We start from the raw sequence: 8318 nt of genomic DNA, 5'->3' as shown, positions 1-8318 counted from the left end.
TGTGAAAAATAAATTTATAGTTTTAAATCACCATGCTAGCTTTTCAACTATTCATCGTAAAAGCACTGCTTCATTTTTAGATTTCATGTCTTCACATTTGAATTTGGGGTATGAAAATCATAATAAATACCAAAATTTTGTTATTATTATGATATTCATTTTTTAATTGGCACACCTAATTTAAAGAGTAAATGAGTAATGTTAGTTATTGAAGATGATCGGTATAAAAGATTAATTGAGACAGATATGCTTTTAAAATACATTCCCACTGAAATACATACCGTAATACATTGTATGACACAAATTTATTTAATAATGAGGACTTGTCCAGATATTGTTTCATTTTCAATGTAAATTATCATAATACTCTCATCAACACATCCTGGGTTGGTAGTGTACATATCTATAATCTGCTGTGCAGATTGAAAGCTACCCAGTCATTTTCAAAATTTGTCATTCCAAGTTTGAGATAGATACTTTTATAAACTCTGAAAAGATCACATAATTACTGTGGTATTTAGATAAAAAAATTTAATCCCCTAAATATTTACATGTATTAATACAGCCAAACTTGAAAAATTTTGTGTTATTTAGTTTTCGAGTAAGGGAATATGCACAACAGAATACTTTAAATAAAGCAAGACCTTTGACATAATAAGGTTAAACTGTACTTTCAATTTAGCATGCTCATTGCAAATTAAAACTTTTACTATTCCTTTGAAGTTGTAATATAACATAAAATAATGAATATATCTACTAGAAAGTGATGTAGTTATTTTGTTGCATTAGGTACAATGGAAGGATACAGTAAAACATGGTTATAACAAATCCCTGGAGACCTATGAAATTACATGTATTTGTTATACCATAAGCAAAATTTGTTGTACACATTACAAATAATCTATAGGAGCTTTTCCAGAAAAGAAAACACTACATTATAAGCATGAATTTGTTGTAAGTGTTTTCGTTATAACTGTGTTTTACTGCATATATATATATATATACATAAAAAAACACAACTATAAACATTTTTTCTCCTACGCTTCTCGATATAAACCCTATATAGAAAGCGCTAGGAGATATGTTTTATTGTGTTTTTTTATTATATGGAAACCATCACATGGAAAATACAAGAATACATCTATCATATTTCTTCAAGAAAAAACCCTTCATGACAAAAGAAGAAGTACTAGGACCTAAGATGCCAGAGAAATACTTTGTTATGAAGTTTTTTCTGAAGAAAATAATATATATAAATAAAAAGAACAATGTCCATGTGATGGTTTCCATGTCGTGTAATAATAAGAAAAAAATGCACTTTGTATCTAAATTTTTCTAAAGCAACATAATAATTATTTAACTGTCTTTTAGAATATGATGTAGGTGCCATACTGTGTGCTGTATTAGATAATTTATATTTTCACATTTTTTGTGTGATTCTTATTACAATGTTAAATTAATTTTTGGAGTTTTGAATTTATGTCAACTTAAATTGATATTATCACAGCACATCTGTGGATTCAGTAGGAATGCAGATGAGTTATATTTAAGTGTACATTTTGTTGATCATAATTTGAAGAGATTTGTGAACATATTCCATGCCTCATCAGTCCCTTGTGTCTGTGGTAATCCATAGATATTTCTACCTGTCAGATTCTTAGTTGTTTGTCCACGGTTTATTTTCTATATCTATTTATATTGTCTAGCTTGTATTTTTCTGACCCTTTTGTCTTTTGCTTTAATTATTATCATGAAATTGTAAAAAGTAGTAAAGACTTTTCTGTATGTTCTTATTTTGCACAGGGTCTCTTGTAATGGAATTTACTTTTATACAAAATATAAATTTTGTTTTCAAGAATACTGTTCAGTTGTATGGGTTAATACAGGTTCATGTCGCATGGACATTGACATGTCTTTGTCACGAAGCAGCGACAATTAACTGTCTTTTACAGTATTACAATTGTTGTTATGTAATTATCACTTACAGTGAAGAGAAAAACAAGGTGAGATATAGAAAATGAATTGCCAGAATTATTTCCCAGAAAATAGAAAGATAAATGAGGGAGAAGTGACCATAACAATGATCAATAGGGGAGGGGGGGGGGGCGGATGTTTAGGGGAAGGGACCAGGACCATGACATAGACGGGACCAGTACAATATTATACAAATATTTCATGGGTTACTGTGCTCTAGTTCACAATATTTAACCTGAGATGATGGTTATCAACAAATGTTATATTGCATGAGTCCAAAGGCAATAATAAGAAATATAGGGGAAAGGACCAGTATAATGATTATAAGGGGGAAATGGACCAGTACAATGATATATAGGGGAAAGGACCAGTATAATTATTATAAGGGGAAATGGACCAGAACTATGATATATAGGGGAATGGACCAGTATAATTATTATAAGGGGGAAATGGACCAGAACTATGATATATAGGGGAAAGGACCAGTATAATGATTATAAGGGGAAAATGGACCAGTACAATGATATATAGGGGAAAGGACCAGTATAATGATTATAAGGGGAAAATGGACCAGAACAATGATATATAGGGGAAAGGACCAGTATAATGATTATAAGGGGAAAATGGACCAGTACAATGATATATAGGGGAAAGGACCAGTTTAATGATTATAAGGGGAAAATGGACCAGTACAATGATATATAGGGGAAAGGACCAGTAATAATGATTATAAGGGAGAAAAGGACCAGTAAATGATACTATAGGGGACCACTACAGTATATTGATATATAAGGGAAAATAGGACCAGTATAATGATTATAAGGGGGAAATGGACCAGAACTATGATATATAGGGGAAAGGACCAGTATAATGATTATAAGGGGAAAATGGACCAGTACAATGATATATAGGGGAAAGGAAAGGACCTGTATAATGATATGTAGGGGAAATTTGGACCATTATAATGATATGTGGGGGAAAATGGACTTGTTCAATACTGATAACATATAGAGGGGGGAAGCATATGGTACAATTGTATATACATTGTATAGCAGGAAAGGACTGGTATAATGGTTATAGGGGAAGAATGGACTTGTTCAATAATATATATGGCGAGAAGAAGCCAGCACAATGATTATAGGGGAAGAAGGGGCCAATAATATAGGGGATAACGTAATGGGGAGGGAGGGGGTCAGTTCAAATGAGATTTTGGTTTTTAACATTTGGACAATTATTATTATATTGAAAAAGAGAAATGCTGCAGAGGTAAATCATTTCATCTTTACACAAAAAATGGATATAAGACAGGAGATTGTATTTCTTATCTAATTTCTTGGTTGTTTGTGTTTTAGATCATTTTATCATCAGAAGTGTGACATTAAACTATAACATATCTCTCTTGAATCGTTACATGCACTTTAATTAAAATATGAATGATTTTCAGCTGCTGTATTTTTGTTGTTATTCATTAGCTCACCTGGTCCAAAGGACCAAGGTGAGCTTATGCCATACCGTGGCTTCCATCGTTCGGCGTCTGTCTGTCCGTCAACAATCAACTTTTTCTCCATAACCGTTAGTCGGAATTCAACATTTGACTGGTAGCATCCTTTTGGGTTACTGACTGAAAATTGTACAAATGATGGGTTTGACCCCCAAGGGGCCTGAGGGGTGCGGCAAAAGGGGTCAATTTGGCCATTTCCATAAAAACAACTTTTTCTCTGAAACTATGTGTGGGATAGCACTCATAATGCAATGGTAGCATCTTAATAGGGTGGGGACTCAAAATGTTTTACAAATGATGGGGCTGATGCCCCCGGGGCCTGAGGGGCGGGGTCGGGGGTCAATATTGGCTATTTCAATATTAGAAAATTTCTTCTCAAACTGTATGGGATAGCACTCATAATGCAATGGTAGCATCTTAATAGGGTGGGGATTCAAAGTTTTACAAATGATGGGGCTGATGCCCCCGGGGGCCTGAGAGGCGGGTCAAAAGGGGTCAATATGGCTATTTCTATATAGAAAATTTTCTTCTCAGCAACTGAGCATGGGAAAAAACTCATAATGCAATGGTAGCATCCTTATAGGGTTGGGATTCAAAATTGTACAAATGAAGAGGAGTAATCTTTAAAAAAAACCCATTATGGCAAGCCCTTCATCCCAGCATGTCCCACAGCCAATTCTCAGGATCTCTAGGCCTCTTGGTTATTCAGAAAAAGTTTAATTTAAAAAGATATAGCCCTCATTTTGAAACACCCCTGTTACCCTGGACATAAAGGACAAGGTCATTTATTTGAACAACTTTGGTGGCTGTTTATCCCCAGAAATGCTATAGGATCCAATATGAGTTAATCCTACGGCCGTTTTTCTTTCTGAGAAAAGACATAGCTTTAAAGATTAAAGCCTATTAGACCCCTGTGACACCGTAAAAATGAAGCTAGTCAAGGTGCATTCATTTGAACAAACTGGGTATCCCTTCATACCAGCATGTCAGGGGCCCAATATCAGGTCTCTAGGCCTCTTAGTTATTCACCAGAAAGTTGTTTAAATGATATTTTAAGCCTATTTGACCCCTGTGACCTTAAATGAAGATCAAGGTCATTCATTTGAACAAACTGGGTATCCCTTCATACCAGCATGTCAGGGGCCCAATATCAGGTCTCTAGGCCTCTTAGTTATTCACCAGAAGTTGTTTAAATGATTTTAGCCTATTTGACCCCTGTGACCTTGAATGAAGGTCAAGGTCATTCATTTGAACAAAATTGGTAGTCCTTCATCACAGCATGCTACAGGCCCAATATCAGTATCCTGGGCTTTCTGGTTCTCGAGAAGAAGTTGTTGAAAGATTTTAGCCTATATGACCCCATGACCTTGAATAAAGTTTGAGGTCATTTATTTGAACAAACTTGGTAGCCCTCCATCCCAGCATGCTGCAAGCCCAATATGAGTATCCTGGGCCTTTTGGTTCTTGAGAAGACGTCATTCAAAGATTTAAGCATATTTGACCCCTGTGACCTTAAATGAAGGTCAAGGTCATTCATTTGATCAAATTTGGTAGCCCTTCATCCCAGCATGCTACAGGCCTTTCGGTTATGAGAAGAAGTTAAGTTTGAATTAAAAGTTTAAGCATGGCGGACGGTGCATGATGACAATAGGTCATCCTGACCCTTCGGGTCAGATGACCTCAAAACCAGGTGAGCGATACAGGCCCTCTGGGCCTCTTGTTTGTAGTGCTGTAGAATCAATGGTGATCACCTCACATCCAGGCGAAAACCACTGTATCAAAACTCCTCTACATTCCGTTTATCCACGGTATCCAACAGCAACCCTGGCATTGTGGCATACTATCCCTTAATACATAATGTTTGACGTGAGCAAATGTGTATCACACCCAGAGATATAAATAGAGAAGTGTCTTATACTTAACCTCCACTACTTTCTTTCTTTGGTGTTATTCTATAAAACTGTGACAAACCTGGCACAACCAACCATCAGTTATTCTGATGAAACATGAATTCTTATACCTACATGTAAATGTTACCGAGGAATTAAGATGTATCCATGGATACAGATATTAGTGTTAATCAAATATTGCTCGGTTATACAAAGTTGTGACAAACTGGAATGATCAACCATCACTTGTCCTGATGAAACATAGTTCTTATACATAAATGTTACCGAGGAATTCCAATGTAGCTGCCAGGTATTTTTCCTATGTCAAAAGTTTCATTACTCTTCCAATACAATATAAATGAAGTGAAATGAGTACATATGGTCAAACCATGAAGCCAAATTGTGGTCTACAACTTCATTTCATATTGTTACAATGTTATTAGTAATTGTAAAGTGATTTCTGCATATATATCCCCCTAAACACACATAAAAATATCAAACAGTTTTACAATATAATTTCTGTGTTATGAGTGGATAAGACAGCTGAAGCCATTGAATGATTTCACAGCTTAATCAAACCTAAAGGTTTCAATAGATTACGGAAGAAAAAATAACGTCAAAATTTTTGCCCAGTTATACCACATATAACTTTAAGTGCCCCTCCCTGCCCTTGAATTTCATTTCTTATTCAGTATTCAGACTAAAATATGATTTCCAGAAAGTTTTTTTATTTCTTTTGTCTCAATTCATAAGCATCCAAGGAACCTTTTGGGTCTATTACTGTGAAAAAATATTCCAGTCTGATAAAATTGCCAGTACATGTAGTACATCACTCATTACATAAAAAAATCACCAGATATGAAATGTAAAAAATTAAGTCATTAAAATAATTTCGAACTATCTGCGTCACGGTGCCATGTTTAGCAACGTCAGAATATCTCCATTTAAACTACAAAGCACTCAATTTTCACGTTAGAGAGCTTAAATGTGAATAACAATATACCACCAATGATTGTAGAAAACATAATGTGAATGCACAATTGTTATTATTAAGAGCTCCCGATTGCAAATTTATATATCTACAAATGTTGAAAATGTAAAAATCGTGACATATTTTATAAGTAAAACTTAAGTGGATTACAATAGATATGTTGATGGCAATTTTGACAATCCAGATAATCAACACATCTCTGTGGTATAATGACCAACATGAGATCGAGTCGATCATTACAATGTAAGTTTTTCTCTTTGTAGCAGATTCTCATTATTATAGATATGAATAGATTCAACATATCAGAGACTAAGAGATAAGAAATAATTATTTCTACCGTTAACCAATCTCTAATGATTTAATACCCCTTTTGTATTCCTTGTGACAACTAAACAGGTCCTCTGCTGTTGTTCTTGCTATAAAAGTGTTTTTACTGTATGATCATTTTCTTTAAAAATATTTCATTGCTATTATAGAAATAGCTGAGAATCAGCACTACTTTCATAAATAATGACATGAACTCTGCAATGTTGTCTTCAAGTTATCTTTTATTATAAAATCATAAAATGTCAAATAATGTTGGACCGTTTACGTAACCGCAGTTGTACAGTGACTGGGAAACAATACAATGACTTAAAAACATTTATCCTGGGCTACCTCAAAAACACAACCATCAATGTCAACTGAGAAAGAAGCAACGTATTTCTACATTTTGTGATTCAGACAAAACAAAGTTGACAGCTAAATGTAACTCATTCACCACAAAGACTTATTTGAAATCTCCCGAAACTAATGCCGGAACAGCTCATTATAAGATTTCAGGGATGAATGATTTGATATTAGATTAGGAAATCAATGCATTACACATAATCTTTTAAAGATGAATATACACAGTGAATATGGTACAGAGCAAGAGGTTTACAGATATCTTACACAGAAAGGCGATTATGTTGACATCACAACCCTCAGGGATTATCTGGGAGATCATTTGCTAGAGCTTCACATAAAAAAATACACTTAGAAACTTTAACATCTAATAGGAAGTAGACTAGGTTGTAACAGTCAAAATACTAAATGTAGCATGTAAAGTGTACTATCATCTAGTATCTTACTGTATATATCACTCACTCTACAAATAACATGATACTGGTATAACGCTTTAAATTCGCAGAGTTAATATTTTGCAGTTTCTTACATGAGAAATATTTGTGAGGGTTCAACAATACCTTCAATTTTTTGAACTATTATTCTAAAGTATGTCAATAAATTTTCTGAACATTTCGTCGGTATTCAGTAAAACCTTAAATATAGCGAAAAAAAAAACTACCTGCAAAATTTAAACGTTATATAGTAAGTACTGGTACACAGCATTGTAGTATATAAACTATACATGTAACAGATTACTACAGAAACTAAACTTGAGATTCACAAGTTTCTATTATTCTTAATAATACATGTATCTAAAATACAACCATGTTTACTATATAAATTAGATACATACATATATGTACATTATAAATACACATACAGTCATTCCAGTTTATCAAACACCTATATATGTAATCACACATAACAGACATTCACATTCTGATATCACACTCATCACAGATAGACATATATATATTATATATGTTGAAATCATATAGCACTTGGTAAAGCTAAAGCCTCCACAGAATGCTTTCGACGTACTAGTACTTGATATAAGGCAGGTGGAGTTAGCCAATCAGACTATGATAGGCACATTAGTTGTATTCATCACAGTATTTTTTATTTTTAAACCAAACACTAACATAGATTTCCGCTTTCAACTACTATAAAATCGAAATTCTATTACAAAGTGCTATAACCAAATACTAAGAGAGATTTTCCTTCTTGGCACAAATCTGACAAACCCAATCATAACCATATGTCTCATTTTTGGCAATATCAGAAATCTTGTCACCTCATTGAATTTTTGACTTGA

The sequence above is a fragment of the Argopecten irradians genome, chromosome 5 (genome assembly GCF_041381155.1).
Source record: "Argopecten irradians isolate NY chromosome 5, Ai_NY, whole genome shotgun sequence".
NCBI classification, from domain to species: Eukaryota; Metazoa; Mollusca; class Bivalvia; order Pectinida; family Pectinidae; genus Argopecten; species Argopecten irradians.
The sequence above is the reverse complement of the archived record's forward strand: the minus strand, read 5'-3'. Positions refer to the sequence as shown.